Source organism: Canis lupus, chromosome 10 (genome assembly GCF_011100685.1).
Source record: "Canis lupus familiaris isolate Mischka breed German Shepherd chromosome 10, alternate assembly UU_Cfam_GSD_1.0, whole genome shotgun sequence".
Classification (NCBI taxonomy): Eukaryota; Metazoa; Chordata; class Mammalia; order Carnivora; family Canidae; genus Canis; species Canis lupus.
The window spans coordinates 36,288,902-36,305,835 of NC_049231.1; the positions used below are offsets into that span (position 1 = coordinate 36,288,902).

A 16,934-nucleotide genomic window follows, 5' to 3' on the forward strand; every position below is an offset into this window, starting at 1 on the left:
GCCCCCCTACCTGGCCTCTCCAACCACCCTGCCCACCTCCCCCATTCTCAGCAGTTCTGGAATGGAGCATCTTGTGGCATCCTGTATGGAGGGTCTCCCACAAATTCAGATTTCCAGCATGTTTCACTGGTGTGGCATCATAGCAATTTCTCTGCTACTCCCATGAGCAATGAATGAGTCTTGGGTGGGGAGGAGGGCTCCTCCTCGCTAGCTCTCTTTAGCCCTGGAGTGGTAGCTTCTGCTTATAGCTACTATTCCTGTACTCTTAGCATTCTTTTTATTTCTTACTAGCCAATCCCTTACTACTGCAAACCTCTGTTGGAATTAACTCTTTTTATGTTTTTATTAAACCTTGCTCCTTCAAATTACCGTGTGGTTTTTCTCTTCTAATTGGATCCTGACTGAACCTCGGCTGATCCGCGGCCAAAGTCAGGACTCTTAACTGACTGTTATTAGACCTTGTAGGATCCTTTATCCAATATGAGGCATTTGTCTCACTTAAAACAACGTGCCTGCATATGAAACTAGAAAGGGACAGGAGGAGTGGATTATAACATAAAAAAGCCCAGCATAATAAAATGACCAGTTAGATGAGAGTTCAAACCATCTGACTTTACTTTGTTTCTCCATGCCAACAAATAGACTCCCTACTTAACTCGGGGCAAGCAAGAGGCAAGAGTTCTCTACTCTCCTCACCTGCCCAGTAGAGAACATGCATCCCTTCCCATAAGCACTCTCTAGTACAAGGGACTTGTTTGGGGACCAGTCAATTTGGGTTCTTACCGTATTTTCACACTAGGTATTAACACAGGAAAGAGACAAAAACAAGGGGACACACCTCCGTTTTGGTCCTCAAGAAACAAAAGATCACAGTAAAGGAATCCATGTCACCTTGTGGTCAAGGAGCCCACCTGTGGCCACAGCCAGAAAGCACAGGTCCCGGATGGCCTGAAATGCCAGCCCTGCGAGGCCCCCAGGCCTACACCACGTTTCTGGGCTTCCACAGTTTCTGAAGGTTCAGGCAGAATCTAAAATGTGACATAATATTCTAAACAACTTCCGTCATAGAATGTGCTAAGAGATGACACATTATTACTATTACTATTACTTATTACTATCTCTTCTGTCGTCTCCTCATCTGCCTCACTTTCAGGCCCCATATATACAGAAGCTGAACCGAATGGTGGTCACAAGAAACAGGCAGGAGTCACTGAACTGTGAGTGCTGCAGGAAACATGGCAGCAGCCCAGCCCCGAGGTCCTTCTTTCCCTTCCCTTTACAGACATCCTGGTAGCAGCTGTCTGCAGCCCTAAACAGGCTAGTGATGGACCAACTTCACAAGAGCTGTCTTTGTTCAGCCTGCCCTCCACCCCCCATTCTTGCAGGACTCCTTGAGGACACTGCTCACTGCTCCCTCCTCCTCCAGCATGGCCTCTATCTGCCACAAAGAGACTAGAGACATTATCTAGTTTCCATCCAACCACAAACCTTCCAGAAATACTATTTCTGAAGAACAATGTACAAGAGAGAAATCAAGAAAAAGGCTTGGGGAGAGAAACAATACCATGGAGCTCGCAGACACGATTTCAGTTACTTTAATATAATTGAGGTTTACACATGTGCACGTGCACACATGTGTGTGCGTTTTGTCTTTTAATATTTAATTACTTAATGATATTAAGTGAAACTTAAACCTTCCTGGTGGTAGGGCATGGAGACTCCTGCTCTAATCCTTTTACAAACAGAACTGATTCCAAAGGTTTCAGTTTAGGACAGCAAACGTGTACTTGGAAGACCATGCCTATCCAAACCTTAACAAACATAGCAACAAGTGCTTTTTCGCAACGGTCTGCCACCAGAACACAGGTGTCGTGAAAACCACGGCTAAACCTAAACCAAAATGGGAAAGGAAAAGACTCACGTCAACATCATCGTCATTGGACACATGGATTCAAGCAAGTCTACTGCTACTGGCCATCTGATCTACAAATGTGGTGGGATCAACAAAAGAACTATCGAAAAATTTGAGGAGGCTGCTGAGGTGGGAAAAGGCTCCTTCAAGTATGCCTGGGTCTTGGATGAACTGAAAGCTGAACGTGAATGTGATATCACCATTGATATCTCCCTGTGGAAATTTGAGACCAGCAAGTGTTATGTGACCATCATTGATGCCCCAGGACACAGAGACTTTATCAAAAACATGATTACAGGCACATCTTAGGCTGACTGTGCTGTCCTGATTGTTGCTGCTGGTGTTGGTGAATTTGAAGCAGGTATCTCCAAGAATGGGCAGCCCCGTGAGCATGCCCTTCTGGCTTACACACTGGGTGTAAAACAAGTAATTGTTGGTGTTAACAAAATGGAGTCCACTGAACCACCCTACAGCCAGAAGAGATACAAGGAAATCATTAAGGAAGTCAGCACCTACATTAAGAAAATTGGCTACAACCCCAACACAATAGCATTTGTGCTATTGGAATGGAATACATGCTGGAATGTATGACATGCTGGAATGGTGACATGGAATGGTGACGTGCTGGAGCCAAGTGCTAACATGCCTTGGTTCAAGGGATGGAAAGTCACCCGTAAAGATGGGAATGCCAGTGGAGCCACTGCTTGAAGCTCTGGATTGCATTCTGCCACCAACTGGTCCAACTGATAAGCCCTTGCGTCTGCCTCTCCAGGACGTCTACAAAATTGGTGGTATTGGTACTGTCCCAGTGGGTTGAGTGGAGACTGGTGTTCTTAAGCCTGGCATGGTGGTCACCTTGCTCCAGTCAATGCTACAACTGAAGTAAAGTCTGTTGAAATGCACCATGAAGCTTTGAGTGAGGCTCTTCCTGGGGACAATGTGGACTTCAATGTCAAGAACGTATCTGTCAAAAATGTTCATCGTGGCAACATGGCTGGTGACAGCAAAAATGACCACCAATGAAAGCAGCTGGCCTCACGGCTCAGGTGATTATCCTGAACCATCCAGGCCAAATCAGTGCTGGATATGCACCTGTGCTGGATTGTCACACAGCTCATATTACTTGCAAGTTTGCTGAGCTGAAGAAGACAGATCGTCGTTCTGGAAAAAAGCTGGAAGATGTCCCAAGTTCTTGAAATCTGGGGATGCTGCCATTGTTGATATGGTTCCTGGCAAACCTATGTGTGTTGAGAGTTTCTCTGACTATCCTCCTCTGGGCCGTTTTGCTGTTCGTGACGTGAGACAGACCGTTGCTGTGGGTGTCATCAAAGCAGTGGACAAGAAGGCAGCTGGAGCTGGTCAAGTCACCAAGTCTGCCCAGAAAGCTCAGAAGGTTAAATGAATATAATCCCCAATACCTGCCACCCCAGTCTTAATCAGTGGTGGAAGAACAGTCTCAGAACTGTTTGTGTCAATTGGCCATTTAAGTTTAATAGTAAAAGACTGGTTAATGATAACAATGCATCGTAAAACCTTCAGAAGGAAAGGAGAATGTTTTGTAGACCATTTTTTTTTTTTTTGGTGCATGTGTGGCAGTTTTAAGTTATTAGTTTTTAAAATCAGTACTTTTTAATGGAAACAACTTGACCAAAAATCTGTCACAGAATTTTGAGACCCATTAAAACAAAAGTTTAATGAGAAAAAAACAAAACAAAACATTGCAACATGTAAAACAGAACAATCCCTTTTCACGGCATAAATAAGGAAGCAAAATATCATCAAAACTAACTTGGTACCAGGTCAAATTATAAGCTGGGAAAATAGAGCAGAATAATTGAGTTCTCAAACAGCCTGGAATATAGGAAAGCAAATCATATGACGACATGCTGAGAATGGTTCACATAAAGTAATTCAGTATGGCCTGAATATAAGTAAAAGCTGTCTAAAACAACAACAACAAAAAAACAAAACAAAACAAACAACAACAAAAGAGCTGTCTAGCCCTCGAATGATCGTATCTGTGATGGTTGCATCAAAAGTCAATGATCTGCCTCTATTAAAAGTGGCAGTAATTTCTATATTTCCACAGATAGCAACATTCCAGACTAGTAGAGACAAATGACTACATGTTTATTTCAAGAAACAGTTTTATCTAAAATAAGGGAAATAATTCTGTGTTAAAGGATAAATGAAAAACAAACACCAAATCAATTGCTATGAGTTAAGATGCTGCCAAAAGTGAAGAGACAGAACCAGTAATATTTTAAAAGGGCAAACCCAAATTTTATACGGCTGTCATGATAAACATTTAAGTCATACGGGATGCACGAATACTTTCAGGGACAGAGGGGGAAGGGATACGGAAGGAAATCACGTGGTATAGTTTATTACCCTGAGCATAAATATAATCAGTGCTCAATATTATAATGGCTCAAAAAAGTAATGCCAGTGTTTTCTCATCCAGAAATCGATTTGTAGGCTTAGGATGCAGGTACAGATTGCCTCTAGGTACACTGCTTATATAAACACAGATGAACATTTACCTTCCCTTTTACTTAATGTTTCCATGTAAAGGTTGACAGCCTGAGTCATTATTACAGAGCCCAGAGGCCATAACCCCAGGGATCACGTTTAGCTCTGTAGAAGCAGTTTCAGACACTCAGGCCATGATTCATATTTTGGTTCTTTAGTAACTTTTGCATTTCCTCTTACATTTTTTTTTTAAAGATTTTATTTATTTATTCATGGGAGACACAGAGGCAGAGACACAGGAAGAGGGAGAAGCAGGGTCCCTGTGGAGAGCCGAATGCAGGACTCAATCCCAGGACCTGAGCCAAAGGCAGATGCTCAACCTCAACTGCTGAGCCACCCAGAAGCCCCTCCCTCTTACATTTTCAAGACTGAAGAGGCAGAGAAAGAAGCTGGAGGCTTTTCTGCAGCTCATTTACCATTCATTTGACCCAAAACATCATTTGTGCTATAAAGTTTGGCACTGCCTGGCAAGAAACAAACTGTCCTAAACCATGAAAATTCTGAGTACATGCTCCCTTGGGTATTTCTTGATTTCATCATACTTTTTGAAAATCTTCCTTTTTTTTTAAAGATTTATTTATTTATTTGCATGAAAGAAAGAGGAGGGGCAGAGAGAGGGGGAGAATCTCAAGCTGATTCCTCCCTGACTGAGGAGCCCTGAGATCATGAACTGTGGTGAAATCAAGAGTCAGATGCTCAACTGACTGAGCCACCCAGGTGCCCTGAGAATCTTGCACATGTTAAGTGGCTCCAGCACTTAACTTTTAACAAGGTGTCTTTCAAGGGAGAGAAGGTGGCTGAATTCCAACAAATTACTAACAGGTACTCAGGAAGCAAAGTAGAACGTTTCTCTCTTCAAAGAAAGAGAAACAAACATTCTGCTTTGCAAACATGTGTCTTCCCAAATAGTAAAAATGAAAAGTGTCTAGTTATTTGATATTCAAAATGAAATACAATAAATCTTTGAGTATCTCTAAATCTGTTAATTATTCAGTTGGCAAGTGGAGAAACTCAAGCTCTTAAAGTCAATTACTAAGTGGTGATACCAGATATTGGACCTAGTCTCTACTAACCCGGACTCGGAAAGCTTTCTTAGATGGCTCACATTTCATTAGCCAAACTGTTATTTTCAAAATAAACTTATTTGTTTCATTCTACAAATGAAACAAATCCATCTCTACCATGAAGGTAAGAGCAGTAAATGAGATGTTAAGTCTAATCTTTCCATACAAATTGTAAAAGGCTTAATAATGACCATAGGTAGACATCCTAGTTAAGATTAAGTGGCTCAGATCCCTTTCCACCCTCCTCCTCCCATCAACCTCCAAATCGCAAGTCGGAGCCACAAATGCAGAAATCCTGGTTGGGTTTATATATCACTGACAGGCAAGTAGCTGACAGGCTGTTGTTATGGATGTTGGACAAGGCACAACCACTGATAAGCCCAGTAAGGGATGAATTTTAATGTGATAGTTACATATGAGGAGGGAAAGGTTAAAATTATGTCACTTACCATAATATAAATCAAACAATTATAATTATTGAAAACTTGTTTTTTAAAAAAAGATGTTATTTATTCATTCATGAGAGACAGAGAGAGAGGCAGAGACACAGGCAGAGGGAGAAGCAGGCTTCCTCTGTGGAGCCTGATGCAGGACTCAATCCCTGAACCCCAGGATCACAACCTGAGCCGAAGGCAGATGCTCAACCACTGAGCCACACAGGCGTCCCATTTATTGAAGATTTCAAATACATATTAAACTAGTGGGAATAGTAAGATGAATCCCATCAAACGCAAGTCAACGCAAAAAGTTAGAAACCATGATCAATTTTTGTTTTATCTATTCTTCAACTATAAAGTATTTTGAAGTAAATTTCATACGTATCATTTGATCCATAAATTCTTCAGCATATAACAATACATATTTAAACTCTTATTTCCTACAGGGATATAATGTAAATTATATTACAATGTAATGTAAATTTTGAAGGAGGCTCAGTAGAGAGATGCTTGATTTCCACTATTTCAAAATTACAGACTGTTAGAAGTATAAGCAGGCTGTCCTCCACTAGCTTTCAGCAGCTGCCACAGGGCTGGGGGAAGGTTCAGGAAAAGAATCCGGTCTAGCCATCCCACCCCTTTCCTTCTCATCACTTCCACAGAGCATCACTGCTTTTGTTCTATACACCACAGTGCCCAGGGAAATCCTGTCTGGAAAATATGATTTTTTTGAAAAGCTTCTGATTGGACCTTCTATTCCTTTTCTCAGATTTTCAGATACTTGTTTTTTTGTTTGTCTTATTTTGTTTGGTTTGGATTTTTTGGGGTTTTGTTTTTGCTCTGTTCCTATGAAAACTGGAAGCTGTAAATACATGGACTGGTTTTCTGAAATGGTCTGATATTTTACCACTTCTATTATGAGTGAAAACTAATTCACTGGTATATACCAGTTTTTGTTTTTTTTTTTAAGATTTTATTTATTTATTCATGAGAGAGACAGAGAGAGAAGCAGGCTCCATGCAGGAAGCCCAATGTGGGACTCGATCCCGGGACTCCAGGATCACACCCTGGGCCAAAGGCAGGCGCCAAACCGCTGGGCCACCCGGGGATCCCCTGGTATATATCAGTTTTAACTGGTAATTGAGTTGATCAATCTCAGTTGCTATTTCTCTATATAAAGCTCAGAAGACCATCCTAGGCTCATTCATAGAGAAGCATTTGCCTAGAAACCACCCTGTAAATCCTTCTTTTTTTCCCTCAAACATAGCTGAAACATTACAAATAAGTAGCCCACATGTAAGCTGTGGCTTCTTTCTATTCCCATGCATACTCATATTTCTTCCCTATAATATTGTCATTCCCATTATACCCCTAAGGAATCAGAATTCTGACAATAAAATATACTATTTCATCTCAGTAGCATTCAACGATGCCTTAAGTAGCTGTTAATAGCAGATGGCAATATAAAGATGTCGAAAGGTGACCGTAGTAAGTTTCTGCTGAATTGCAGAGTTGATTATGGTGGCCACAAAACCTATCAGTATCGAACAGACATTTTTCCAAAGAAGACAAACAGGTGGCCAACAAACACATGAAAAGATGCTCAACCTCATTAATCAGGGAAACTGCAAATCAAAACCACAATGTGATATCACTTTACACCAATCAGAATGGCTGTTATCAAAACAACAAGAAATAACAATTTGTTGGTGAGGGTGTGGAGAAAGGCACTTGTGCCTATTAGTGGGAATGTAAACTGGCACAGTCATTTTAGGTAATAGTATGGAGGTTCCTCAAAAAATTAAAAATAGAAGTACCATATGACCCACTAATTCCACTTCTCAGTATCTAGTCAAAGAAAACAAAAACACTAGTTTAAACAACATATGAATGGATATCTTTATCTTGCTATTTGTGACAACATGGATGGACTTTTAGGGTATTATGCTAAGTGAAGTCAGACAAAAAGACAAATACCATATAATTTCACTTATATGTGGAATCTAAAAAACAAATAACATAAAAAACAGAAATAGACTACATAAATACTGAGAACAAAATGATGGTTGCTAGAGGGGAAGAGGGGATGGACAAAAAAGGCTGAAGAGGATTAAAAGGTACAAACTTTCAGTGGTAAAATAAACCACAGGGATGAAAAGTATAGAATAGGGGATATAATCAATAATATTATAATCATATTGTATTGTAACAGATGGTAACTACATTTACATGGTGAGCATTTAGTTATGTATATGATTATTGAATCACTATGTTGTATACCTGAAACTCAGAATATATTGTATGTCAATTATACTTCAAAAAGTTTTTTTTTAATTTTTATTTATTTATGATAGTCACACAGAGAGAGAGAGAGGCAGAGACATAGGCAGAGGGAGAAGCAGGCTCCATGCACTGGGAGTCCGACGTGGGATTCGATCCCAGGTCTCCAGGATCGTGCCCTGGGCCAAAGGCAGGCGCTAAACCTCTGCGTCACCCAGGGATCCTGTCAATTATACTTCAATAACAAAAAATTTAAAAAGCCTATCTATATTGCCTTATGCACATGTAATCAAAGAAGCATTAAAAAAACTTCTAAAACAGTCATGTTTTTAAAAGCCCCACCTATGTCATCTAATGACTTTAAATTTAGTTTGGAAAGAAAAACCCAAATACTCATTCTGATTTCACTACTTCTTCAATAAATGATCTAACCCAGTGCTTCCACAGTTCATTTCATTTATTCATTCACAAATATTAACTGAACATCTACTAGTCTAAATTGTGCTAGTCACTAAATGAGTTAGACATTACTCCAGCCTGGATCTGACAGTCACCTGTTCACAGAAGGTATCTGATGCCATGAATACTGCAGAGCTTTGGAAATACCAGCAGCAACAACATATGAGAAATTGAGAAGCAGGAACGAGTAGGAAAACTAAGAAAAGGCAGCACTGGGGACATGAACAAAGGAGAAATCTTTAAGAAGGAAGCATTACTCATAATTTCAAAGGTGGGCAGCCCGGGTGGCTCAGCAGTTTAGCGCCGCCTTCAGCCCAGGGCGGGATCCTGGAGACCCGGGATCGAGTCCCATGTCAGGTTCCCTGCATAGAGCCTGCTTCTCCCTTTGCCTGTGTCTCTGCCTCTCTCTCTCTCTCTGTGTGTCTCTAATGAATAAATAAAATCTTAAAAAAAGAAAAAAATAAATGTTTATACTTTCAAAGGTAAGTAAAGGGAAAGTCACGTAATTTATGTGAGAGCCTTGGGACTGGGAGGTGGGCCCCCCCTCCTATGACAGATACTAATGAACAGTGTACAGTGTTATATATACTAATGAACTAAAGTACAGTGAACAGACTCACCACTCATGGATGCATGAGAGGGATGACCAGATAAAGGCTGCAAAGAGAGAAAACTTAACCTAAGGGCCTGGCTCTGGATCTGTGATGTGTGACCATAAGGGCCAGCTGGCCCAGCTTATCATCAGGGAATACAAGGAACCACAACATTGACAACAAGCTACCATAATTTTAATTTCTTCCTGCAACTCAATGAACTTTTATAGAGTATTATGTAGAAACCACTGTAGAGGGAAAAAAAAAAACAGGGGGGAGTGCAAATCCCTCACAAATGATCAATGCACAGCTTTGCCTTCAGACATCTTAATTCAGCAAAGGAGCTGAGATGCATGTACAGCTGACAGTGATTTCAGCTACACTGTGTCCAACAGGACAGAGAAGCACATGGCACTGGGCAGGGGAACGGTGATGAGAAGCACTGGACTTGGGGTTGGAGAATTCTGGTCTGTCCCAGTCACACCTTTTGCTACTTGGGCAAAGGCAGGATTAAACAAGAGAACATGTGAAAATGCCTAATAGTGCTAGGATCGTACAAGCTTTACAAGCTACTTTCTTTCCTGGGTTCCCTTTGATTTCATTCAACAAACATTTACTGAAGCCCCACAATAAAGTAGTAGGTGGAGGGGATCCCTGGGTGGCTCAGCAGTTTGGCGCCTGCCTTTGGCTCAGGGCACCAGCCTGGAGACCCAGGATCGAGTCCCACCTCGGGCTCCCGGCATGGAGCCTGATTCTCCCTCCTCCTGTGTCTCTGCCTCTCTCTCTCTCTGTCTATCATGAATAAATAAATAAATCTTTAAAAAAAAATAAAGTAGTAGGCGGAAAGTAAAGTCAAGAAAGCTACAGCAGGATGGGCGTACACAGGGGAGGTGGGCATGGCATTCTCTTCATTCACAGAGTCAAGGGCACTGATGATATGGTCTAGAGAGTTGGAAAAATGGATTGTGAATGAAGGGAAACAAGGGCTGATTTGACAACATGTCAACACTTAACCACCTGACTGACTTGGTGCTCTTATTCTCTATGCCATGTACATGGTTGGTCCTGATGCCCTAACTTAATTCCTTCCAGGTTCCCCAGGCTCAGTCAAGGGGCACAGCCCACCCCTTCCCGGCAGGCAGCCCCGAGGATGGCCCTGGAGACCCCACTTCCTGGAACCAACAAAGATTCTCTCCTTGATGAACTCCAGTCAGGCTCTTGTAAGCTCTTTCTTACTGGACCCTGACTTCTGAGCTTACTCCAGTTTTACCAAAAGCCCCGTTAGGTCAGAGTAACTAACCTCCCACCCTTGCTATCTGCTCAGCCTCTCCAACTATTCAGGTTCCCTATCCTCTCCACCTCCCCACAGCTTTCAGCGAGAATGTCAGGTCAGTTTCGCCAGAATCCCCCAATACCTGTGATGTTTCTTCTCAGTAATTCTCTATCCACTGACCCCTACTCTGTTCCTGGGCTACGAATTCTACTTTTCCTCGCTGTATTTGGAGTTGAGCCCCATCTCACTCTGCCTGTGGGAAGCCCCACTGCAGTGGTCCCTACACTTATCTTGATCCTGAATAGTCTGCCTTATTGTTGTTTAACAGGTGTCACTGGATATTGTTTTTCTTTAACAATTTTCACAGCTTTGTAGAATGCCCTCATTTGCAGGGTAGGCTGGACTTACTGACTTGCTTCTCATGAAGGTATTACAGTAAAAGCAGTTAAGTCAGTTCTGAGATTTGGTTATAAAAAAGACTGTGGCTGCCATCTTGAGCTCTCTCCCTCTCCTGGATCACTCTCCCATTGAGCCTTGAAAAGACTACAGCCCTGACCAAAAGCTCAAGGGCAGTATCACAAGACCCTGAGCCAAAGCCACTGAATTAAGATGTACCTGGATTCCTCACTCACAGAAACTGTGGGATAACAAATGCTCATCATTTTAAAGCTATAGTTAGTAAATCAGTACCCACAGGCTAAATGTGGCTCACTGCTTCCAGAAATATAATTTTATTGGCACACACACAGCTCATTCACTTATGTATTTTCTACAGCTGTGTTCACACTACAACAGCAGAATTGAGTAGTTGGGACACGGAACGTATGGTGTGCACAACCCATAACATTTATTATCTGGCCCTTTACAAAGAAGTGTGCCACCTCTGGTTGCCCCTAAATTTGGGGGTAATTTGCTATTCAGTAATAGATAACTAATGCACGCTGATCCTGTAGCATCACAGCTATTCCTCTAGATATAGAATATTTTTTATTTCTCTCTGTAATTCTGTTTTTCCTACCATACACAAGGTTCCATATCAGCAAATAATGAATGTTTTAGTCAATTTCATATCCCCATTTCCGTGGCACATAGTAAGACCTTAATAAATGTAGACTGAACCAAGAATGTCTAGACAAATATATTTTACATACTAATGTGGGAAACATACAACCTAGAAATATATCCTTTAAATAAAATACATTACATTGAGAAAAGCCAAAATTACAAGTGGTGCTGAATAGCTACTATTTCCAGTTGAATCCGTTTTAAAGGTATTTGTTGAGTGCCACAGAAACAATGATTCTAGATCCAAGAAAACTATTATCTTTTAAACTGGCCATTCATTCATAAAAAGATTTTACTTTTTTGAGAGAGAGAGAGCATGCTCATGACCTGAGCCGAAGGCAGACTGAATTGACTGAGCCACCCAGGCACCACTAAACTGGCTATACTTTTATAAAACCTCATTGTTTAAAATACCTGTATATCAGTTGCATCGGATACTTCCAAGATTATTGCCATTGTTTTATTTATTTATTTATTTATGTATTTATTTATTTATTTATTTATTTAATTTATGATAGTCACCCAGAGAGAGAGAGAGAGAGGCAGAGACACAGGCAGAGGGAGAAGCAGGCTCCATGCACCGGGAGCCCAACGTGGGATTCGATCCCGGGTCTCCAGGATCGCGCCCTGGGCCAAAGGCAGGCGCTAAACCGCTGCGCCACCCAGGGATCCCGCCGTTGTTTTAAACATGAAACAATATATTTTCCACCACCTGGAAGGCTTATTGAAAATTTCCAAAACACTGTAGAAATTTCAGTTTTATCCCAACAAATTCTGCATATCAGAATTAAAAACTAAAGTTGGCAGCAGTAACTGTCAAACATAAGTCAACATTCTACATGCAGTGATTCACTGCAGCTTCCTATCTCATCTGGTTCCCTTCACATTCTGTTTGCCAGAGGCAGGAGGACAATATTATAGACAAAGATAAAACTTGGATATTCTTGCAATGTCCAATTTTAAGGAATATACTCATTATGACATATAAATGTAATACTTTTAGCTTTTTAAACCTGGATATTTTTTCTGGCAAATATCTATGAAGAAGAGGCTGAAAAATTCCATTTTTTGTTTCAATCTTATTATTTACAGGCAAGCACATGAGGTTAACCTTTACTTATACATTCAATGGTAAATTTTTAACTTTTAAGATATGATCAAGTATATTCAAAACTTCCACATAAGAAAACTTACTCTAAAACGTAAGTGAAGGACACCTGGGTGGCTCATTCAGTTAAGCATCAGCCTTTGGCTCAGGTCATGATCCCAGGACGTGGGTCCCACTAGGATGACTCCCATTTTGGGCTCCCTGCTCAGCGGGGAGTCTGCTTCTTCCTTTCTCTCTGCCCCTCCCCCCTGCTCATGTTCTCTCTCTCTCAAATAAATAAAATCTTAAAAAAAAAAAACAAAAAAACACCTAAGTGAAGCCCAAGTTTTGTGGTTAAGAGCTCATACTCTGAACATAGGACACAAATGGGTATGGCCCTGGGTTCAAACCTCAACTGCCCAAATTACCAATCATGTGCCTCTACAGACAGTCCTTTCCTGTCTTGGAGGAAAGTGGGAAATCAGTGGCACCTCACAGGATTATTGTGAGGATTCAGTGAGGCTATGAAGCACTTACCACACAGCCAGAAAAGCACTAAATGGTATGAAAGGTCAAGGTGACTTTTAAAAACAGTTAATGAGTTTATAGTTATATGGGACATGTGTATTGATAATCTTACTGTAGGTTCGGGAAAAATTTTAAATAGGACACAAAAAAATACAAACTTTATAAACAGAAAAGAAAATCAAGTATCTTCTGCTTTTCAAAAGCTACTTATAAAAATAAGACAAGCTACAAACTGGGAGGAAACATTTGCAAAATATTTATCTGATGAAAGACTCTTATGTAGAATACAACAAACACTGTTCAAGCTTAATTCTATTAAGAAACATCCCAATAAAAGATGGGCAAAAATTCAACATTTTCCCAAAAATACATAGATTGCAAATAAGCACATGAATTGATGCTCAAATATATGAGTCATTAAGAAAATGCAAATTAAAACCACAATTAAAACACTAAAACACACCCTCAGAATGGTTAAAATTGAAAAGAAATTTACCAAACCAAGCGTTGGTGAGAATGCGGAGAAATGGAACCCTCAGACACTGCTGGTGGAACTATAAATGGTACAATTTCTTTGGAAAGCATTTTAGAATTTTTTTTTCTTTTTCAATACTTAAAAAAAATCAGTGGCAGTCCTGAGGCTGACTCCCTGCTGAGATAGAGCCAGAGGACACTGAGATCTTGACCTGACCCGAAATCAAGGGTCTGCCACTTAACCTACTGAGCCACCCAAGCACCCCTAGACATCTCTCAAAAAACTTAATATACATAACCTAGCCAACAACCAGTCATTCCACCCAAGAGAAATGAAACTACATGTCCTAGGGGCACCTGGGTGGCTCAGTGGTTGAGCATCTGCCTTTTGGCTCAGGGCGTGATCCTGGAGTCCCAGGATTGAGTCCCTGCATCGGGTTCCCCACAGGGAGCCTGCTTCTCCTTCTGCCTATGTCTCTGCCTCTCTCTCTCTGTGTCTCTCATGAATAAATAAATAAAAATTTTTTAAAAAATTAAAAAAAGAAAGAAAGTACATGTCCTTGCAAGGACTCGTACAACAATGTTCACAGCAGCTTTATTTGTCATAGCCAAAAACTGGAACCAACTCAAATGTCAACCAACAAGCAACTGGCTAAACAGATTATAACCTTTCTGTAAGATGGAACATCACTCAAGTATACAACGGAATGGGCTGCTGATACAAGCAACAACATGAATGGATCTCAAACTAAGTATGCTGAGTTAAAAAGCCAGTTAAAACAGAGAAAACATTATTGTATGATTCTATTTTATTTTTTATTTTTTTTTAAAGATTTTAAAAATTTATTTATTCAGAGAGAGAGGCAGAGACACAGGCAGAGGCAGAAGCAGGCTCCATGCAGGGAGTCTGACGTGGGACTCGATCCTGGGTCTCCAGCATCACACCCCGGGCTGAAGGTGGCACTAAACCGCTGCGCCACTGGGGCTGCCGTATGATTCTACTTTATATGAAAGTCTAAAAAATACAAAGTAATCTAGAGTGACAAAAGGCAGAGCAAAGTCCTTAGGGATGCAGGGAAGGATTATATAATTAGGCATGAGGAAACTCTGTGGATGATGAGCAGGCTCATTATTTTGATTGTGGTGAGAATATCACTGTGTATAGGCGTCAAAATTGATCAAACTGCACATTAAAATTGTGCGCTTCACTGAGATTCATTAGTTCAACCTCAATAAAGCTGTTTCTTAAAAAAAACTGCACACCAGAATGATTTTTAATCTTTATACACTGCTGTATGAACACATCACACCACTGCTATGGGTTGAATTTTGTCACCTAAAAAGATATATTGATGTCCTAACCCCTGGTATCCATGAATAGGATCTTATTTGGAAACAGAATCTTTGCAGATATAATTAAGATACAAGTTAAGATGACTGGTGTACTTACAGAAAGAGGAGAGAAGCCACAGAGATAAGACACACCCATAGGGTAGAACACCGTATGAGACAACGGCACACATGGAAAGGAGGCCATGTCACAAAAGAGGCAGAGCGTGGAACATCTACAAGCCAACTAGTAAACAACCATTGCCAGCACATGCCAGAAGCTAGAAGAGGCAAGGAAAGATTCTCTCCTTCACGTTTCAGAGGAAATACAGGCCTGCTGACACAGTGATTTCTCACTTCTAGTCTTCAGAACTGTGAGACAGTAAACGTGCTGTTTAAAGCCACCCAGTTCGTGGTACTTTGTTACAGCAGCTCTATGAAACTAACACAACCTTTAAAAAGACTTAAAAAGTTGGGGGATGCCTGGCTGGTTCAGTCTTGGGGTTGTAAGTTGACCCCCCATACTGGGTGTAGAGGTTACTTAAAAATAAAATCTTAAAAGAAAAAGCTTGAGGGGCACCTGGGTGGCTCAGTTGGTTGAGTGTCTGACTCTTGGTTTCAGCTCAGGTTATGATCTCTGGGTAGTGGGATAGAGCCTTGCATTGGACTCTGTCTGCACTTAGTGTGGAATCTGCTGGAGATTACCTCCATCTCCTCCTCCCCCTGCTCAAGCTCTCTCTCAAAGTAAATAAATAAATAAATGCATACATACATACATAAATAAAATCTTAAAAGAAACAAAAACTTAAGGAGTTGTATATGCGAAAACATATTTATTTCTAAAAGTAGATTTTTAAAAAAGATTTTATTAATTCATGAGGAACAGAGAGAGAGAGAGAGAGGCAAAGACACAGGCAGAGGGAGAAGCAGGCTCCCTACAGGGTCCCTGATGTAGGACTCAATCCCAGGACCCTGGGATCACGCATGAGCTGAAGGCAGGCGCTCAACCATTGAGCTACCCAGGTGCCCCTAAAAGTACATATCCTATAGGAGAATATTTGTGTCCAAAGTTGGTTTTAACTCTTTTTTTTTTTTTTTTTTTTTTTTTTTTATGATAGTCACACACACAGAGAGAGAGAGGCAGAGACATAGGCAGAGGGAGAAGCAGGCTCCATGCACCGGGAGCCCGACGTGGGATTCGATCCCGGGTCTCCAGGATCGTGCCTTGGGCCAAAGGCAGGCGCCAAACCGCTGCGCCACCCAGGGATCCCCCAAAGTTGGTTTTAATCGCAGAATGGCCACTGGGTCTCACAGATACATAATAAATGCCTGTTTGTCCAAAATACACATTTAGGGCAGCCCAGGTGGCTCAGTGGTTTAGCGCCACCTTCAGCCCAGGGCCTGATCCTGGAAACCCGGGATCGAGTCCCATGTCAGGCTCCCTGCATGGAGCCTGCTTCTCCCTCTGCCTGTGTCTCTGCCTCTCTCTGTCTCTCTCATGAATAAATAAATAAAATCTTTAAAAAAAATAAAATAAAAACCTTAGTCATTTAAAAAATACACATTTATATATAAATATATACAAAATAAATAATACATTTCATTTTAATAGCATCTATCCAAATGATATAGGTAATGTGTTAAGTTTTTTAGTCAACTGCAATTTTTCTAATAAATGATTTATCATTGATACTTTTAAGGTTTTTGTGTGTTTTAAACCAATAGGAAAGCAATTATAATGATTAAAATCTTGGTATTTAATTGTCATAGTAAATCATTTAGAAAGTATTATGTGTATTGACAACAAATTCACAAATTGATTCCAAAGTTGAGGTTCATTCCAAAATGTCTCTTTCCTATACAGAAAAACAGAAAAGGGATCTTTATCTCAAGACTTTTCA

The 16,934-nt window shown here is 40.8% G+C and overlaps 1 protein-coding gene across 7 annotated transcripts in view; it reads right to left on the minus strand.

Annotated features, from left to right (window-relative positions):
* The window catches only part of LIMS1 (LIM zinc finger domain containing 1), a 146,630-nt gene that overhangs the window by 39,123 nt on the left and 90,573 nt on the right, over positions 1 to 16,934 (minus strand). Inside the window, exon 1 of one of the 7 annotated variants that reach the window (XM_038550859.1) lies at positions 912 to 1,027. The exons of 5 other annotated variants lie outside the window; for them this stretch is intronic. The gene's annotated coding sequence lies outside the window, so the exon portion shown is untranslated. Of the gene's footprint in view, positions 1 to 838; positions 1,028 to 16,934 lie in introns of those variants that run through there. One more of the 7 variants, XM_038550857.1, reaches the window with a different exon arrangement.